A 20,735-nucleotide genomic window follows, 5' to 3' on the forward strand; every position below is an offset into this window, starting at 1 on the left:
ATAACATTAAAAGTTGTGTGTGTTATTCAGCTTTTTCATGCACACTAATATGCTTGTTTCAAAAGGTGAATACTACAATTTGGGACCTTGGTGCTGTGATGGAGCCTTGTTGATTTCAAACTCCACCCACTTGGTGCCCCATGAGGGGTCAGGGCCTTATTCCTTCAGACAGTGGCCAGCAACAAAAACTTCACCCACCCTTCACCTAATAGCATTTTTCTATATGATAGGGTGATCTAATCAGGTTTTACCTTTAACCAGGAAGTAAAGGTAATAGGAATAAGAGAAACAAATGGGGGTTAAAGACAAAGGAAATGCTGAGAATAATCTTGCATTGTCTCCCGGAGAGCCGCTGTAGTTCCCAGTTATAGAAATAGAAAACCCACACATACAATGTAAGATTTGTTTAATGTAAACCATGTACCAAACAAAATAGATATTACGGCTCCTTTGGCCTGGAGAATCTTCAATGATCTCCCCATCATTGGTCTAATAAAAGGAAAACCACAAATTGTATTTGACAGTTCCTAAGCAGAAATCCATGCACCACTGCCATCTCCCAGAAAATCTAGCACAAAACAAGAGATACACATAATTAATGTGTCCATACACAACTCGAATTGAACTGAGAAATCACCTTCAAGTGGCCTCTGTATATTCCTGCTCATGGGATGCGGCCACCAGGAGCAGCTTAGACAGTGGCAGTTTAACTAGTAGTGGGCCACTGGAACGTTCACACACTCTTTCCATCCCTCCCCTCAGCATTCGTGAACATTCTGAGGGTGAAGTACTCCAGTCGCCTCAGTTCCTTCCTACTGTGTCTAGTTGACTGTTCAGGAACTGCTCCATTATGCTTCAGCTGGATCTGTTTCTTCAGTGCCTTTTAGACTGGGAAAGTTTTAAGTCAGAGTTTACACTAAGAACAAAAAAAATTATCTAAATAGCTTAGCTTAGGTTTTTAGACATAGTTCGATACCATCAATTTTGATTCCAGGAATGTGGATCCAAAGATCAAGCAGCTAAAATTTAAGAGACATGACTCACCCCCTTTGGTTTTCCCAGCATCCGATGCACACACAAGATGCTTGGCATGTTTTGGAAAAGTAATCTCCATCAAGTTGTTTGACATGTTCACTTTTCATTCAGAAGGCTTGTAAAGAGAGGCAGACCAGGCTACAAGCAATAGTGCTAAAGGAGACACTGAGAGCTAAACCAGATGGATCCAACATTCTTAAAGGATCCAAGGGATTACTCCAAGAAAACTGACTCCAAACAAGGATCTGAAATTTGTGGATTGCATGCCTAAGAGCCGACACTCCTCAATGCATAGGTGCTGGAAGTAGGAGTGCTGGGGGTGCTGCCGTACCTCCTGGCTTGAAGTTGTTTCATCATGTACATGGTTTGCAGTTTGGTTCAATGGCTTTCAGTACCCCCACTATACAAATTGTTCCAGCCTCAGTGGTGTTGGCCTTTGTATCCAGAGCCAATCCACAAGTCAGGTGTCATTGGATCCATATGTTCCTGATCCAGCCAAGGAACAGATGATCAAAAGAGGCAGAAGGCATTCCTGAGGCCTGGTCCACATTAAGACCCCAGTTCAAACTAAGATACGCAACTTCAGCTACGTGAATAACGTAGCTGAAGTCGAAGTATCTTAGTTCGAACTTAAAGGTACTGACCGCGGGTCCACACGCGGCAGGCAGGCTCCCCCGTCGACTCCGCCTACTCCTCTCGCAGAGCAGGATTACCAGCATTGACGGCGAGCACTTCCGGGATTGATTTATCGCATCTAGACAAGATGCGATAAATTGATCCCAGAAGATCGATTGCTGGCCGCCGAACCAGCGGGTAAGTATAGACGTACCCTGAGATATCTCACATCTGATTGCTCCAGATCCACGTCCTTCAGATCTAAAGATTAGACAGAAGGACAGTTTGCATTCTAAGAAAGAAGCTTTGTCTTTTGTTTTGAGCACCAGTTCTGAACTTTCACACCACAGATAAGTGATTTGGATGCATATCCTTCTCAAAGCTCACTTCCAGCTTTTTTACACAAAGATGCTTTATGGAAGATAGAATCAGTTCCAGTCATACATAAGGACAGTTCTCCCTTAGAGGAGAGAAGATGTATGGCTGATATTCACTGCTCTCCAATTCCTCTTCTACCTAAGACTTATTCTGGTTCTCTGAGCAAAGCACTCATCTTTCTTGGAATTACAACCTAGACCTCTGCTATCTTACTTACCATTGGGGACAGAACAGAGATCCAATCTGCAAATCAGACTTCGATCAGGAACAGGTTCCAAAGCATAAAGGAAGACTGCCCATTAGGAGAGAGTATGAGGATCCCCATCAGTAAAAATTTTACCACCCAAATCCAACCACAGAATTCTGGACAGAAGTGTAAGTTCCACTGTGGATAAGACAGCCATATTGGCTCTCTCCAGGACACTTCCATGAACCTCAATTTTATGCAAGAAATTCTTCTTCACTTGCCAGTGCCAAGGAAGAGTGTTTTCATCTGGACTGTAAATACGTCCTCAGATTTGATGCAATGCTTAAGAGTTGCAACCCAGTCTCTTTATTTCCTTTCCTTACCCCTTTTGAAGACTGACTGTCCCAATTTTACAAATGGTAAGCAATAGCTTCAGATAGATGGCTCACAACCCTACCTCCTTCCAACTCCCCACTTCCCATTTCAGGGATCCTTTTCACTAGAGACTGAGGTTCTCTCCTTGCTACAAATAGGCACTATAGAGGATCTACCCAATATACTCAAGGGAAAAGGGTTCTACTCAAGGCACTTTCTAATCCTAATAAAGGACAGGGGTCTCTGTCCAACACCACCACTCAGCTTGCTCAGAGCTAGGCTCAACTTCAACGTGGAGAAGAAAGCGCTATAAATGGCAAATCAGAGACAACAGCCGAAAATATTAAACGAGACAATCCTAAAAGTGAACATTTCCAAGGAAGACTGGAGTCTCATAGATAACTACGACAAGGACTATAAAAACTTCGCTGATAAGTTGAGGCGATGCGAGAAATTAGCTGAAAAAGACTGAAAAGAGCGAAGGGAAGAATCTCGAAGGAAACCAGGAACTTGCTAGCGAAGCAGAGGAATATAAAGCAAAATGATAGTGACAAACTCGAGTGCTCCCTCCTCTGCAAGCTGATAAGAAGATGACTAAAGGAGGACTTTGAAAAGTACCAAAATTAAAGGCTCTTAAAGATGGCTGAAGATCGCAGAAACCTCAAAAAATGCAAACAGGATCTGATGTTGTACAGGTCGACAATAACGGCGCTGAAGAAAAAGAATGGAAAAGCAGTAATTGACAGAACAGGAATGGAAGTGGTCTGTAAAGATTTCTACACCGAACTGTTCACATCTCAAATAAATGTCCCACTACCAACACTTCAACAGACCAATAAGCGCGTAATCCAGGTCCTTGGCAGCAAAGTTAGACATGCAATTTACCAAATGAAGGAAGGAAAAGCTCCAGGAAAAGATGGACTAACAACCGAAATGATAAGAGCTCGAAGCCATGACCTCTGGAAAACCCTTGCTCAGAGGTTTAGCTGTTACTTGGAAATGCAGAAGATACTATCCAGCTGGAAGGAGTTCAACGTCCAATATGCCTGCTCTCACATGTTTACAAGAACATGTGACAGAACAAGAAGCAATGGTCTCAAGTTGCAGTGGGGGAGGTCTAGGTTGGATATTAGGAAACACTATTTCACTAGGAGGGTGGTGAAGTACTGGAATGGGTTACCTAGGGAGGTGGTGGAATCTCTATCCTTAGAGGTTTTTAAGGCCCGGCTTGACAAAGCCTTGGCTGGGATGATTTAGTTGGTGTTGGTCCTGCTTTGAGTAGGGGATTGGACTAGATGACCTCCCGAGGTCTCTTCCAACCCTAATATTCTATGATTCTACAAGCTATTGACCAAAATAATAACAAACCGACTCTTACAGAGTCTGGACGAGCAGCAGCCGAGAGAACAGACAGATTTTTGAAGGAATTGCAGCACATTGGACCATATCTTCACTATAAACCAGCTATTTGAGCGCTCAAGGGAATACAAATTCCCTTTATACATTGCCTTCATTGACTATAAAAAAGCATTCGACAGAGTAGAGCTCAATGCGGTGCTGAAAGCTCTTGCACAGCAGGGTATCAACACAAACTACATCAAACTACTAAAGGAAGCAAACTCTGTCCAACACTCCTCTTTGCATTCCAGTCAAAAAAGGTGTGAAGCAAGGAGATAGTTCACCGAAACTCTTCACAGCCTGCCTCAAAATGGTAATGAGGTGGATGAACTGTAAGGGCGGAATCAGTGTTAACGAAGAGCAGTTAAACCACCTCAGATTCACGAACAATATCGTGTTGATTGCCGAAAACACTATCAAATTACAGAAAATGCTGTGAGAACTTGACACAAAAAGCAGCCAAGTCGGATTGAAAATGAACCACTCTAAAACGAAATTTATGCGGTCTGATGCCTTGCCAAAAGCCCAAATAGTAGTCAAGGGAGAACAAATAGAAGAAGTTGAACAATACATCTATTTGGGCCAAGAAATTAACATGCGCCATGATCAGGAAGGCGAACTCTCGTGAAGAAAGAAAGCTGGTTGGTGCACATTCAATTCTATCAAGGATGTCCTCCAAGGAAAAATCAACAAGGCAACAGGTGCCAACCTCTTTAACTCAACAGTACTGCTGACAATGTTGTACAGCAGTGAAACATAGGCACTGACAAAGATAGAGGAGCAACAACTGTCTGTCATGAAGTGGGTGATGGAAAGAATTCTGGGGATTTTAATCAATGACTTAGTCCCCAATGAAGTGATCAGACAGCAGAGTGGAGTGCAGGATGTCATTGTTGAAAGCAGATACAGTAAAATGCAATGGGCTGGGCATAGAACTAGGCTCACTGATAATCGATGGACTACAGCTGTTGCCGAGTGGTACCCACGGGAACTAAAATGACCACTCAGCCGACTTCCAAAGAGATGGGAAGATTTTATTGCAAAAAGACATGGCCGCACATGGAGAAGGAAGGCCGGGATAAGAGAAGAATGGAAGATGTGTTGTGATTGGCCCAAACTATATGAGGGCTTGTCATAAATATAAAGGGAAGGGTAACAACCCTTATATATGCAGTAACATAAAATCCCTCTGGAGCGGGGTGGTCACCCTGCTGCGGCCCTGAAGGGGTTAAAACAGCCCTGGGGAGTCAATAGTAAAAGCAGCCCTGGAAAGGGCTGTGGCTGGGAAAAGCACCTGAGTAGCTGACCAGAGGTGTGGCCAGCTCAATTAGGGCTCAGCTGGCCCTGATAAGAGGCTTGGGGGCCAGGAGCTGAAGGAGTCATCCCTGGAGGGAGAGGGCCTAGCTGCTGGGGAACATACGGTACCTGAAACTGGAGCAGTGCTGGGGAATAGTGTAAGGAAGCTGGGGAGCTCCAGCCTGGTAAACCCCCAGGCCGCAGGCCTTGGTGAAGGCCTAAACAGGTACTGGGATTGCAGAGGTGCAGCCCGGGGTTAGGCAGCGGCAGCTGGTCCAACGTCCTTGCCGGTGATGAGTGGCTATGACAGACTGCAGTCTGCCCCAGTAAACGGGGGCTAGATGGTGACTGGCAGTAGCCACTGAGGCAAGGTGGGTTTAGAGTGTTGGGGGTTCCCCTGGGAGGGGAGACCCAGAGTGAGGGGGTACTGTTGGGGCAGAACCCCGAGGTAAAGGGCACCAGGGTCTGGGAGGGACACGGGGCCTGAGGCAGGCGAGCCACAGACCTGCAGAGGGCACTCCAGGCTGGAATCGAGCTAATTCCAAGGACAACCAGCAGGAGGCGCCGCGCCGGTGAGTCATCACTTCGCTACACCCTCCTGGCCAGAGGTACAGAATCCCCTTACCTGTAAGGGGTTAATCAGTTCAATTAAACTAGTTGGCACCTGACCAAAAGGACCAATGGGAAAAGAAGATACTTTCAAATCTGTGGTGGGTGGGAGGGTTTGTTTGTGCTCTCTTTGTTTGTTTCCCTCTCGGACAGAGAGAGAGAGAGACCAAGGCAGGAAAAAACATCTCCTAAAAACATACCTGAAATGAACATCTAAGATTACAAAAACTGTAAGTAAAGCAAGGAAATGTGTTAGATTATCTTTTGTTTTAGCTTGTAAATTTTCCCTATGCTAAGAGGTAGTTTTATTCCTGTTTTTTGTAACTATGAAGTTGAGTCCAGAGGGGAGTCCTCTATGTTTTAAATCTTTTATTACCCTGTAAAGTTACCTTCCATCCTGATTTTGCAGGTGTGATTCTTTTACTTTTTTCTTTATAATAAAGTTCTTCTTTTAAGAACCTGATTGATTTTTAGTGTCCTAAAAACCAAAGGGTTTGGTCTGTGCTCACTTTGTTAACCTATTGGTTGATATATTATTCTCAAGCCTCCCCAGGAAAGGGGGTGAAGGGCCTTGGGGGGATATTTTGAGGGATAGGGCTCCAAGTGGCCCCCCCTGAATGTTTGTTTAAATTACTTGGTGGTGGCAGCAATACCATTCAAGGACAAGGAAAGGAATTTGTGCCTTGGGGAAGTTTTTAACCTAAACTGGTGGAATATAAGATTAGGGGGTCTTTCGTGTGGGTCCCCACATCTGTACCTCAGAATTCAGATTGGGGAGGGAACCCTGAGAGTGCTGAAGGACCTATCGATCAAGGTGATCAAGGTGTTATACACAATGACGCCAAGATCTCTGGCTTGAGTGGTAACAGCTAATTTAGACCCCATCATTTTGTATGTATATTTGGGATTAGGTTTTCCCAATATGCATTACTTTGCATTTATCAACATTTAATATGATCTGCCATTTTGTCATCAAATTACCCAGTTTTGTGAGATCCCTTTGTAACTATGGAATCAGCATTGGACTTAACTCTCCCAAATAATTTTGTATTGTCTGCAAATTTTGCCACTTGTTCACTCTCTTTTCCAGATAAATACTGTATATGTTGAACAGCACAGGTCCAGTACAGGTTCTTGGGGGACCCTGCTATTTACCTCTCATCATTCCGAAAACTGATCCTTTATTCCTCCACTTTGTTTCCTATATTTTAACCAGTTACTGATCCATGAGAGACCTTCTCTCTTATCCCATGACTTTTTAGTTTGCTTGAGAGCCTTTGTGAGGGACCTTGTCAAAGGCTTTTTAAAAGTCCAAGTACACTATATCCACTGGATCCCCCTTTGTTCATATGCTTATTGACTCCATCAGAGAATTCTCAGAGATTGGTGAGACATGATTTCCATTCACAAAAGCCATGTTGACTCTTTCAACATATGGTATTTTACCTCTGTCTTATCATTTTGTTCTTTATTACAGTGTCAATCAATTTGCCTGGTACTGAAGTTAGGTTTACTGGCCTGTAATTGCCAGGATTGCCCCTGGAGCCTTTTTTTAAAAATAGGCCTTACATTAGCTACCCTCCAGTCATCTGGTACAGAGGCTGATTTAAGCAATAGGTTACATTCCATAGCTGTTAGTTCTGCTACTTCATACTTCAGTTCCTTGAGAACTCTTGGGCAAATACCATCTGGTCCTGGTGACTTATTACTGTTTAATTTATCAATTTGTTCCAAAACCTACCTTTAATGGCACCTCAATCTGGGACAGTTCCTCAGATTTGTCACCTAAAAAGCATGACTCAGGTGTGAGGATATCCCCTACATCCTCTGCAGTGAAGACTGATGCAAATAATTCATATAGCTTCTCTGCAACAGGAGTTGCAGCAGAAAAGGAAGCTGTGTAAGCACCATACAGACATCCTTCTGCAGAATTGGCCCATTACAGAAAAGAATGCACAGTTGGAGATCCTGGAGGCTCATGCTAGTCCACCAGGCAATAGCTTGTCACAGTTGGAGCTCCGGGATTTGGGTCTTAGCTGTGGGTCAAGTCGTCATCTTCTTGATTATCTGCCAAACTCCCTGGGGCTGGTGAGAATCGACTGGTTCACAAGTGGGATCTGGGAAAGAACTGAGGTGGCTGGAATACCACGCCTCTGTTTATAGCCCGTTCATGAACACTAAAGAGAGAAGTATGTGAGCACTCCAATGGGCTCTGCAAGTTATAGTTACACTATCTAAGGCCCGGTCCACACTAAAACTTTAAGTCGACCCAGGTACATCACTCAGCGATGTGAAAAATCAACACCCCAGAGTGATGTGGTTAAGCCAACCTAACCCCCGCTGTAGACAGTGCTAGACTGACAGAAAAATTCTTTAGTCAACCTAGCTACTGCCTCCTGGGGAGATGGATTAACTACAGTAATGGGAGAACCCCTCCTGTCGTAGTGAGTGTGTCTACACTGAAGTGCTACAGTACAGCAGTTTAAGTGCACAGCCTCAGCTGCAGCCAGTTGGCACAACCCATGAGTGTGAATTTGTAGAGTGCATCTTGTAAAACTCCCTTAAAAGAAAAACACAGCAACAATTAAAGAGATGAAACAATCATTAAAGAGCAAATTCCTTAGAAGTGTCAACACCCTGCTGCTTACACAAATGAGTGTAATTTCCTAAGCTCCAACTGTCTAGTATTGAGAAGGCACTAAATAAAATTCTGCTTATAATTGCATCCACATACTCAGTGCATGGGTTTCTCAGTTCTGCCTATTGTTAGCCATTTTGCTCACCACTGAAGCAGAAAACTTGGATCTCCCAAACACGTACTATAGGTTCATGATGGCATGTGGAGTTTAGCTGAACACAGAGCTATTAAATTGAGACAAATTCACCTAATATCAACCTGTCTCTTGCCAAAATCACTTTTCTGATGTGGAAAGCAGGGCTGGGGGGATAATCAGGAGACACTTTACAGATAGTTAATGTTAAAGCTAAGTTCAGTGTTATCCGGTCTTATCCTTCTCCTAACCATATCCTCTTCACTATTACCTTAGCTTCTGCAGCACACTGCCTCAATTTAAGTATTTTGCTCCCCATTCTCTCCCCGCCCTCCTCCCCCTGAAAGTGTTTCCATGCACATTAGCAGGAGTTATTTTACAATACCCAGACACTTGCGATCATTTCCTGGCTCTTGATTTTAAAGCCAGCATACCTGTTTCAGTACTGCTGCCTTGAACGAGAGCTTTGGAGAAGAAGTGCCACCATCTTTGCAACCACAGTAGAGGATGATAAGTTTGATGCATTGAAGGAGTTTTATTTTGTGGCATTTCCCTCCCAAGCTAAACAGACTCAGCTCAATTTTCTTCAAAGAGACAAAACCAAAACAAAACAAAAAAACCCAACCAGTTGGAGTAAATAGGCACACACACTCACTATCAACTTGTTCACCACTTGAGTTATGCTTTTAAAAATGCACAGGTGCACTTGTACTTGGAAAACTTGGATCTGTAATTCCCTATTGGTGCAAGCTGTAGTGTAGACAGGAATCAGGCATTTTTACCACCCTTGTAGTCTAAGCCTGGTACGCTCTGTCTACAGTTGCACCAGTGGAGAAATGTAGGTATGAGTTTTGCTAGTGCAGACAAGGTCTAATTAGTCAACTGGACAGCTGCAGGTATGCGATGATACCATGATGAGCAGAGTAGTGTTTTAGTACTAGCAAGATGCTGTTTATTTACAAACACCCTGCCTTTTGAGGTCTCCTAGTCATGCATTAAGAAAAAGTCTTTAGCCATAGTCTGGACATAAAGCTTGCAGCTAGCAAGAGATGTTAAGAATAACAAGATGGGTTTCTTCAGGTATGTTAGCAACAAGAAGAAGGTCGAGGAAAGTGTGGGCCCCTTACTGAAGTGGGGAGGCAACTTAGTGACAGAGGATGTGGAAAAAGCTAATATACTCAATGCTTTTTTCACGAACCAGGTCAGCTCCCAGACTACTGCACTGGGCAGCACAGCATGGGGAGGAGGTGACCAGCCCTCTGTGGAGAAAGAAGTGGAGAAAAAAGAGGTTCAGGACTATTTAGAAAAGCTGGACAAGCACAAGTCCATGGAGCCGGATGCATTGCATCCGAGGGTGCTAAAGAAGTTGGCGGATGTGATTGCGGAGCCATGCCTGACTAACCTCATTGCCTTCTATGATGAGATAACTGGCTCTGTGGATGAGGGGGAAGCAGTGGACGTGTTACTCCTTGACTTTAGCAAAGCTTTTGATCCGATCTCCCACAGTATTTTTGCCAGCAAGTTAAGAAGTATGGGCTGGATGAATGGACTATAAGGTGGATAGAAAGCTGGCTAGATCGTTGGCTCAACGGGTAGTGATCAATGGCTCCATGTCTAGTTGGCAGCCGGTGTCAAGCGGAGTGCCCCAAAGGTCAGTCCTGGGGCCAGTTTTGTTCAATATCTTCATTAATGATCTGGAGAATGGTGTGGACTGCACCCTCACCAAGTTTGCAGATGACACTAATCTGGGAGGAATGGTAGATACACTGGAGGGTAGGGATAGGATACAGAGGGACCTATATAAATTAGAGGATTGGGCCAAAAGAAATCTGATGAGGTTCAACAAGGACAAGTGCAGAATCCTGTACTTAGGATGTAAGAATCCCACGCACTGCTACAGACTAGGGACCGAATAGCTAGGCAGCAGTTCTGCAGAAAAGGACCTAGGGGTTACAGTGGACGAGAAGCTGGATATGAGTCAACAGTGTGCCCTTGTTGCCAAGAAGGCTAACGGCATTTTGGGCTGTATAAGTAGGGGCACTGCCAGCAGATCGAGGGACGTGATCATTCCCCTCTATTTGGCATTGGTAAAGCCTCATCTGAAGTACTGTGTCCAGTTTTGGGCCCCACCACTACAAGAAGGATGTGGAAAAATGGGAAAGAGTCCAGCAGAGGGTAACAAAAATAATTAGGGGGCTGGGGCACATGACTTATGAGGAGAGGTTGAGGGAACTGGGATTGTTTAGTCTGCAGAAGAGAAGAATGGGTGGGGGGGGGGGGTTTGATAGCTGCTTTCAACTACCTGAAGGGGGGTTACAAAGAGGATGGATCTAGACTGTTCTCAGTGGTACCAGATGACAGAACAAGGAGTAACGGTCTCAAGTTGCAGTGGGGGAGGTTTAGGTTGGATATTAGGAAAAACTTTTTTACTGGGAAGGTGGTGAAGCACTGGAATGGGTTACCTAGGGAGGTGGTGGAATCTCCTTCCTTAGAGGTTTTTAAGGTCAAGCTTGATGAAGCCCTGGCTGGGATGAGGATTGGTTGGGGATTGGTCCTGCTTTGAGCAGGGGGTTGGACTAGATGACCTCCTGAGGTCCCTTCCAACCCTGATATTCTATGATTCTATGATAGGTGAGCTGGTGCCAGAATTGGAATATGCGTCCCATCTATCGCCCCGCCGCAGTTAGGGAAACCCATTTGTGCAAAGCCAGCCAAAATGTCATGCACTTTACCCAGAGTCATGGTTCTTTTGAGCAGGATGCGATTAATGGCTGTGCAAACTTGCAACAACCCGATTCCAACGGTTGACTTTCCCCCTCCAAACTGGTTAGCGATCGATTAGTAGCTGTCTGGAGTTGCCAGCTTCCAGATTGCAATAGTCACCCGCTGTGATGGGTTGGATCACAGAAACCCCCTTGGAAACTGCCAACCAATATGCCAAGACTACTTCTGGCCCGCTTTTCCTGCCAGCTTGAGACTCCAGCACCCTGTCTTGTTGAGCCAGACACTCCAGTCTGCTCTAACACAGACCCATGGTCTGAACCATGTGCCCCAAAGCTACAGACTTAGCTGAAAGCAACTTGAGAAGTGTTCCTGTCTTTAACACTCAGTTGCCCAACTCCCAATGGGGTCCAAACCCCAAATAAATCGGTTTTACCCTGTATAAAGCTTATACAGGGTAAACTCATAAATTGTTCGCCCTCTATAACACTCATAGAGAGATATGCACAGCTGTTTGCCCCCCCTAGGTATTAATACATATTCTGGGTTAATTATTAAGTAAAAAGTGATTTTATTAAATACAAAAAGTAGAATGTAAGTGGTTCCAAGTAGTAAAAGACAAAACAAAGTGAATTACCAAGTAAAATAAAATAAAACACGCAAGTATAAGCCTAATACAGTAATAAAACTGAATACAGATAAAATTTCACCCTCAGAGATGTTTCAATAAGTTTCTTTCACAGACTGGACGCCTTCCTAGTCTGGGCACAATCCTTGCCCCTGGTACAGCCCTTGTTCCAGCGCAGGTGGTAGCTAGGGGATTTCTCATGATGGCTGCCCCCTTTGTTCTGTTCCACCCACTTGTACATCTTTTGTATAAGGCGGGAATCCTTTGTCCATCTCTGGGTTCCCACTCCCTCCTTCTCAATGGAAAAGCACCAGGTTAAAGATGGATTCCAGTTCAGGTGACATGATCACATGTCACTGTAAGACTTCATTACCTACTTGCCAGCACACACGTATACAGGAAGACTTACAGGTAAAACACAGCCATCTACAGTCAATTGTCCTGGTTGATGGGAGCCATTAAGATTCCAAACCACCATTAATGGCCCACACTTTGCATAATTACAATAGGCCCTCAGAGTTATATTTCATATTTCTAGTTTCTGATACAAGAGTGATACATTTATACAAATACGATGACCACACGCAGTAGATTATAAACTTTGTAACGATACCTTACAAGAGACCTTTTGCATGAATCATATATTAGTTACATTATGTTCACACTCATCAGCATACTTTCATAAAATCATATAGAGTGCAACATCACACCCGTTTCTCCACCGGCAGGGCAGCTCTCAATCTTGTGTCCTTGTGCCGCAGGGTGAGGGCGAGCTCAGCACACAGTCCCATGAAAGTGGCTTTTCTTATCCGAAAGTTCTGCAGCCACTGCTCGTCATCCCAGACTTGCATGATGATGTGATCCCACCACTCAGTGCTTGTTTCCCGAGCCAAAAGCGGTGTTCCACTGTGATGAGCATGTCTTTGAATGCCACAAGCAATCTCGTGTCATATGCATTATGCGAGTCGACGTCATCGTCGGACTCCTCACTGTCAATTTGTAGCTTAAGGAGTAACTCAACTGCAATTCGTGACGTGCTGGTGAGACCCTTCATCATATTCCTCAGCAGTTCGGGATCCATTCCTGCAGACCGAAAGGGAAGACAAAAACTTTGAAAGATGGCACCAAATGTGGACAGAAGCAAAGCGATGCATCACTGGGCATTGGGACAGGACCCAGAAAGCCCCACACCTCCCCACACCCTTCCCACAAGCCACAGTGCCAGAATGGGAAGAGGTGCTCTGTGGAATAGCTGCCCATAATGCACCGCTGCCAATGCCGCTGCAAGTGCCACAAATGTGGCCACGCCAGTGCGCTTGCAGCTGACAATGTGAACACACTGCAACGCTTTCCCTGCTGTGGTCTCCAAGGGCTGGTTTAACTCACAGTGATCTACATCTGCAAGTGTAGCCATGTCCTAAGAGGCAGTACTTACTCACATAGAATCATAGAATCATAGAATATCAGAGTTGGAAGGGACCTCAAGAGGTCATCTAGTCCAACCCCCTGCTCAAAGCAGGACCAATTCCCAGCTAAATCATCCCAGCCAGGGCTTTGTCAAGCCGGGCCTTAAAACCTCCAAGGAAGGAGACTCCACCACCTCCCTAGGTAACGCATTCCAGTGTTTCACCACCCTCCTAGTGAAATAGTTTTTCCTGATATCCAACCTGGATCTCCCCCACTGCAACTTGAGACCATTGCTCCTTGTTCTGTCATCTGCCACCGCTGAGAACAGCCGAGCTCCATCCTCTTTGGAACCCCCCTTCAGGTAGTTGAAGGCTGCTATCAAATCCCCCCTCATTCTTCTCTTCTGGAGACTAAACAATCCCAGTTCCCTCAGCCTCTCCTCATAAGTCATGTGCTCCAGACCCCTAATCATTTTTGTTGCCCTCCGCTGGACTCTTTCCAATTTTTCCACATCCTTCTTGTAGTGTGGGGCCCAAAACTGGACACAGTATTCCAGATGAGGCCTCACCAATGTCGAATAAAGGGGAACGATCACGTTCCTCGATCTGCTGGCAATGCCCCTACTTATACAGCCGAAAATGCCGTTAGCCTTCTTGGCAACAAGAGCACACTGTTGACTCATATCCAGCTTCTCATCCACTGTGACCCCTAGGTCCTTTTCTGCAGAACTGCTACCTAGCCATTCGGACCCTAGTCTGTAGCAGTGCATGGGATTCTTCCGTCCTAAGTGCAGGACTCTGCACTTGTCCTTGTTGAACCTCATCAGGTTTTTTTCGGCCCAATCCTCTAATTTGTCTAGGTCCCTCTGTATCCGATCCCTACCCTCTAGTGTATCTACCACGCCTCCTAGTTTAGTGTCATCTGCAAACTTGCTGAGAGTGCAGTCCACACCATCCTCCAGATCATTAATAAAGATATTAAACAAAACCGGCCCCAGGACCGACCCTTGGGGCACTCCGCTTGAAACCGGCTGCCAACTAGACATGGAGCCATTGATCACTACCCGTTGAGCCCGACGATCTAGCCAGCTTTCTATCCACCTTACAGTCCATTCATCCATTCCTTTCTGTGGTTTATTGAAAGCAGCCAGGTTACCAGGTGCCTCCAATTCCACAGAAACCCTGCTAGCTTGTGGTTAACCATGCCTACCTAGGGTCCTCTGACTCAACTGTATTGCCCTTGTAGTTAAATATAACACCTTGGTTTGATATTGCAACTGCACTCTGTGCTTGAGTTTGTATAACAAAGTAGATGATTAAAAGTGCCTTTTTAGTATAATCATACTGTACTTTAATATCAATTCAACAGCAACTCCCTCCTCCTAATACCTCACCAGAGCAAATAAAAATTAATAATAAGCCACAGAAAACTAAAAGGTATATATAAATAGAAATAAATATATAAATAGTTGCAAATGGTAACACTGCTCTACAGCCAAAATGCTTCTGAAATAAATGTAGTCAAACTTTACTAATTCTGGGTCACTGAGAACGAAAATGATGCTTAAAATTGTTAATTGGCTCTAGTTTTCAAGATATGCTATTGCGTCAGTATATACGACCCTTGACTTGGGAATGGCGGAGGATAAGTGAGTTATAAAGGGAAGGGATCTCAATTTAAACCAGAAATGACTAAAATACATCTTTGACTGGATCTATGAATAAATCTATGACTGAGTTTGGACAGTACTTGCTTTTTAGGCAAAACAATGAATGATGCAATCTGAAGCTGGTATTGCGTCATACATGATATGAATTGCATCATGTTATTCCTAGAAGTCATGGATGATGCAATCATAATGAAGCTTACATCACTCTGCTGAACAAATTGCTCTATATCAGCTCTAGAAATCATACAGTGTCATGCTCTCTTATTTGTCAGTGTTTGATTTTGCAAAGGGACACATTTCTGTTTAGCCAAAGAGAGCAGAGATGCCTCGTACTTGTGTGAACAGTGCAGATAACTTCTGCTATGTTTGTGGTGAAGTGACTTTTGCATTACAAAAGTGCAGTATAACCACTATGGTTAAGAAAGCCTATCACCTTTATTTTGGCTGCAAAATTGGAGATCAGGACAAGAGGTGGGCCCCACACATATGCTGCAACACTTGTGCAACAAATCTTCGCCAGTGGTTGAACAGGAAAAGGAAATCTATGCCTTTTGCAGTGCCAATGATTTGGAGAGAGCCAACAGATCATACCAGCAATTGTTACTTCTGCATGGTGCCTCCAGTTGGGAAAGGTGTGTCAAAGAAGAAAAAGTGGACTGTGCGTTATCCAAACATTCCATCAGCTATACGCCCAGTACCCCACGGAGAAGGACTGCCGGTTCCTGATGCACCAGAATCATTCTCACTTGAGTCAGACGAGGAAGAGGAAGAGGATGAAACTTCTGGTCCTGAACCATCAATGTCACAGGACCCACATTTTTTCCCATCCTCCTCCTCTGAACCACACCTCATAACACAAGGTGAACTGAATGACCTTGTCAGGGATTTGGAACTACCCAAGAGTAAGGCAGAGCTGTTGGGCTCCAGACTACAGCAGTAGAATCTCCTGGCAGGTGATGTTAGGGTTTCCATGTTCCGGGATCGTCAAAAGGATCTTGTCCTATTCTTCTTCATGGAAGGTGATCTTGTAGCCTGCAACAACATCGATGGTGTGATGGCAGCCCTCAACATCGTTCACGATCCAGATGAGTGGAGACTGTTCATTGATTCATCGAAGATGAGTCTTAAAGCTGTTTTACTGCGTAATGGCAATGTTTTGCCATCAATTCCAGTTGGTCATGCAGTCCATATGAAGGAAACCTATGACAACATGAAACAACTTTTGAGGTGCATAAACTATGACCAACATCAGTGGCAGCTTTGTGGCTATTTGAAGGTTGTTGCTCTCTTGCTTGGTCTGCAGACTGGATACACAAAGTACTGCTGTTTTCTCTGCGAACGGGATAGTCGTGCAAGAGATTCCCACTACGTCAAGAAAGATTGGCCACTCCGACAGTCATTGGAGCCTGGGAGGAAAAGTGTTCAGCATCCACCACTTGTTGAATCAAGGAAGATTTTGTTACCACCCTTACACATCAAGCTGGGTCTGATGAAGAACTTTGTCAAGGCCATTGACAAAACACAAGCAGCTTTCAAGTACCTCCGTGGAAAATTTCCAAGGTTAAGTGAAGCTAAGATAAAGGAAGGTGTCTTTGTTGGTCCTCAGATTCGTGAACTTCTTCGAGATGATGCATTTGACCATGCACTGCGTGGCAAGGAAAAGACGGCATGGAAAGCCTTCCAGTTAGTGGCAATAAATTTTCTCGGAAACAACAAGGCAGACAACTACAGGTTGTTGGTGGAAAACCTCCTCAAGGCATACAAAAGCCTTGGTTGCAACATGTCACTAAAGATACATTTTTTGCACTCTCATCTAGATTTTTTTTCCACCGAACTGCGGAGCAGTGAGCGACGAGCACGGCGAGCGATTTCACCAGGACATTGCAACAATGGAGAAACGCTATCAGGGCAAATGGAGCCCATCAATGCTTGCAGACTATTGCTGGACAGTGACAAGAGATGCTCCATTTAATGAATACAAGAGACAAGCCAAGAAGCGCCAAGTAGACACTGAATAGGACTAAACTATGTACATAATAGCTTTTTGCCTTTTGTTTCATAATAAATTTTATTTATATAACCCTTTGCTGATTTTTAAAGTGTTACATAAACAGGACAGGTGAAATATTAAAGCAACCATAAACGCATGAAAAGACCTAGGTTTACAATTTATGATTAAAACTCTACTATCTACACAATATACATAGACATAAAATGTAAAAACTTAAAGATCTTAGAAACAGTAGCCAATCAGTTGTTTTAATTGTCATATTTGAATTCAGCACATCAAAATACATAATAAATAGCACATTTTATCTCTGAAGCAGACGACTTCTCAAAAATTGTAGACCAGTGTAATGAGTATTGAGCAATTAATACATCTCAAATTCTCTCTACTTCATAAAATCCCTCACCATGCAAGTGACACATACAGACAACTATTAAAACTGATTTACTACACACACAGAAGCACACCACAAGAAGAAGATATGGCTTAAAATAGAAACAACGATAACATTTAGGCCAATGATTTGTACAATCCGTCCCCAGTTCCCCACCATCCATCTCAGTGTGTGCACTGCACATTGCTAATTTAGGGCTTGTCTACACATGGCCATCCAGGAAGTTAATCTGTATTTGTGTGAACACCCTCATTCAGAAATAATTCTGAATGAGGGTGTTCACACAAGAGTTTAGTGTGGTTTAATTTATCCTCTTCAAATCCACTTTCCTGGATGTCCCTGTGTAGATAAGGCTTTAGGCAGAACACCCAAACTGTAATTCTCAAGCATTTTGGTCACGTGCCTGCTACAGCTCACTGTCCTACCCCAATCTGATGACCAATTGGATAGGAATAATCCCCAGGATAGCCATTTTCTGCAAGGCAACTACCATTCTTTTCCATGAGGAGAACTCTCTCCCTCATGGGCCAATGCTGCAGTGTCAGTTGTAGACCACTACACAGGTACAGAAATTCTCCTTCCTTATCTGGAAGTTTTTCAGTCATTGCCATATGCCCCAAGTTTGAGGAACACAGACATATATTTGGCCTCACCAGTCTGTGATCATGGTCCTGACCCAAAAGCAGCACTCCACCTGGAGAATAACATCCTTCAAGTAGTGTGTGGATCTGGCTATTCCAGAGGTGGAGGGAGGTGACTGTTGCATTGATAATTCTGTGAACTGCTGGGTTCTCACTAACTCTTCACAAGTATACCCACTGGAACAGCCTCCACCATTTGGATGCAGCCACCTCAGAGTAGACAAGGCCTATTTGAATCCCTGGACATATGAACTTCCTCAGGCAGCCATGTGTATGCCAAACAAAATCACCTAGAGAGCCAAGAGAAGTCAATCAAGTTTCAATTAGCACTGCACAATTAGTCACATTTTTTTTATTTGCAGCCTAGTTGTACTCCAGATGGTGCAAAGTTTGTTTCTGCCTGTGAAAACATCAAAGGAAATAAATTCTAATTTGATCCTTACGCTGACCATCGTAAGCAAAAGGCAAAGAGGAACTGTTTTGGGCAAACTGAGCTTTGATCCAAATGATCAGTATGAATGATGAGTAGTAAAAGCAAATTTTCCTGTATAAATTCTTTGATGACTTTTCCTTTCAAACACTAAACTCCAATAAAAGTGCTGACCCCACTAATGCCAAGTGAACCTGGACTGAGAAAGTTAAATAGCATTACCAAAACAATGTTAAAGGAAACTACTTTCAAAACTGACTGATCACATCCACATTATCCACATGGGAATGGCATCAGATGTGCTAAATGTTAGCAAAAACCTGCAGGTCCCAACTAGGGAAATTCATAAGCATTTTTCTACCCTAGAGGAAGCTATCCTACAGATTGGGCGCTGGTGTTTTTACCACCATGTTGTTTCAGTATTCTTACAGCACACCAATGCTGAACAAGGCTTTCAAAATATTCCCCTTTAGGACACTGCTCTGGAGACTTTCCCCAGCAGGATCCGAACACAGCTCTAACACAGATTTGAAAAAAACATGGTGTAGATAAAAATTGCTCGACCCACTTTTAACATGTTACGGTTCACTTTTAATTAAAAGGTTAAAACCCATTGGCCTTGGGCTTTGTGTCTGGCTTTAACCTTTCCTTAGTCTGCCATTCTGTTAAACTGGTGTGTGCATACATATGTGGGGAAAAATTCTGTAAACTTGCTGATAAAAACAACAGATACTATAGAAAGTGTTCTTTGATTTCGTCACATACCTTGACTTTTCATAGACAAGACTGTAGTTTCAGTTATCAGTGAAAGTTACACAATTAAAAGAAACAAATTAAATGCATCGTGTTACTATGTGCACACACACACAGACACTTGCTCTACAACTTCTCCTAGTTTGATCAGTTTACAGTTTACTTGATCAAACTGGTTCCTATTGCCTGGAAGGTTCAGCCTACAGCAGGTAGCAGTTCTGTCCCAACAATGCAAAATGAAAGGCATACATACAATGAGACATGCAAAAGCAAAGATAGTTACTGATCCATATGTACATCTTATTCTGAAACCCAGTAGAGAGTTGAGAATAGAAAAGCAGATTGTTCCACACATATCCTGTATGTAGAGGCATGAGTAAACTAGAGTCAGGGATCTTGAAACACAGTAATATATTGGCCCCTAGTGGTAAGTGACCCTAATTACATGACCAAAAAACATCAGCTCCAACATCTGCAGTGCTTATTGGCCTTAAAATGAAACTATATTATTAGAACTGCAGTTGTATCTAGGAACTCCTCTAATGGACCAGGATCCCATTGCCCTAGGCACTGTACAAACACAACAACAACAAGATCTCCTGCCCCAATGTAAAGTTTAAATTTTATGACTGAAAAAGAGAGGGTTACTCACTTTGTGCAGTAACTGAGGTTCTTCGAGATGTGTGTCCCTGTGGGTGCTCCACTCCAGGTGACAGTGCGTCCCGGTGCCATTGATCAGAGATCTTTGGTAGCAGTGCCTGGGTCGGGCCGCATGTGCGCAGTTGCTATCTCACGGTGTCATTTGAGTCTGTGCAGCGCGTGCACAGCCCAATCCCCTCAGTTATTTCTCTACTGTTAAGTCCTCGTTCTTGAACTCCAAAGTAGAGGGGAGGAGAGTGGGTAGTGGAGCACCCACAGGGAGACACATCTCAAAGAACCTGTTGCTGCACAAGGTGAGTAACCCTCTCTTCTTCTTCGAGTGCTGTCCCTGCGGGTGCTCCACTTGAGGTGAATGTAGAGCAGTAACCCACTATGGTTGGGGGGACTTTGGAATTATGTGCATCGTAGCAGCGGAGAGGACATAAGGCCTACTATGGCATCCACCCTGGCATCCTGTGTGATGGCATAGTGCTTGACAAAAGTGTGATCTGATGCCCTATGGAGGCTTTGCAAATGTCCAGAATGGGTACGTTGTGTAGGAATGCCACAGATGTTGACATGGCTCAAATAGAGTGGGACCTGACCCCGGCAGGGGGTTCTATGTTCTGGGCCTGGTAGCATGATTGAATACAATCCGATATCCATTTGGAAAGTCATTGCTTGGCTATAGCGGCACCCTTGGATTGTTCGGTTGTGGAGACGAATAGTCTAGGGGATTTACAAAATGGTTTAGTTCTGTCTAAATAGAAGGCTATTGCTC

General features: G+C 44.0%; 1 protein-coding gene across 1 annotated transcript in view; it reads right to left on the reverse strand.

The window, feature by feature from the left end:
• Window positions 1–11,936: 11,936 nt before the first annotated feature.
• SEPTIN2 (septin 2) overlaps window positions 11,937–20,735 on the reverse strand; it is an 86,329-nt gene continuing 77,530 nt past the window's right edge. The window contains exon 13 of the mRNA XM_065557049.1: window positions 11,937–13,096. The gene's annotated coding sequence lies outside the window, so the exon portion shown is untranslated. The remainder of the gene's footprint in view (window positions 13,097–20,735) is intronic.

The sequence above is a fragment of the Chrysemys picta genome, chromosome 9 (assembly GCF_011386835.1).
Source record: "Chrysemys picta bellii isolate R12L10 chromosome 9, ASM1138683v2, whole genome shotgun sequence".
Taxonomy (NCBI): Eukaryota; Metazoa; Chordata; order Testudines; family Emydidae; genus Chrysemys; species Chrysemys picta.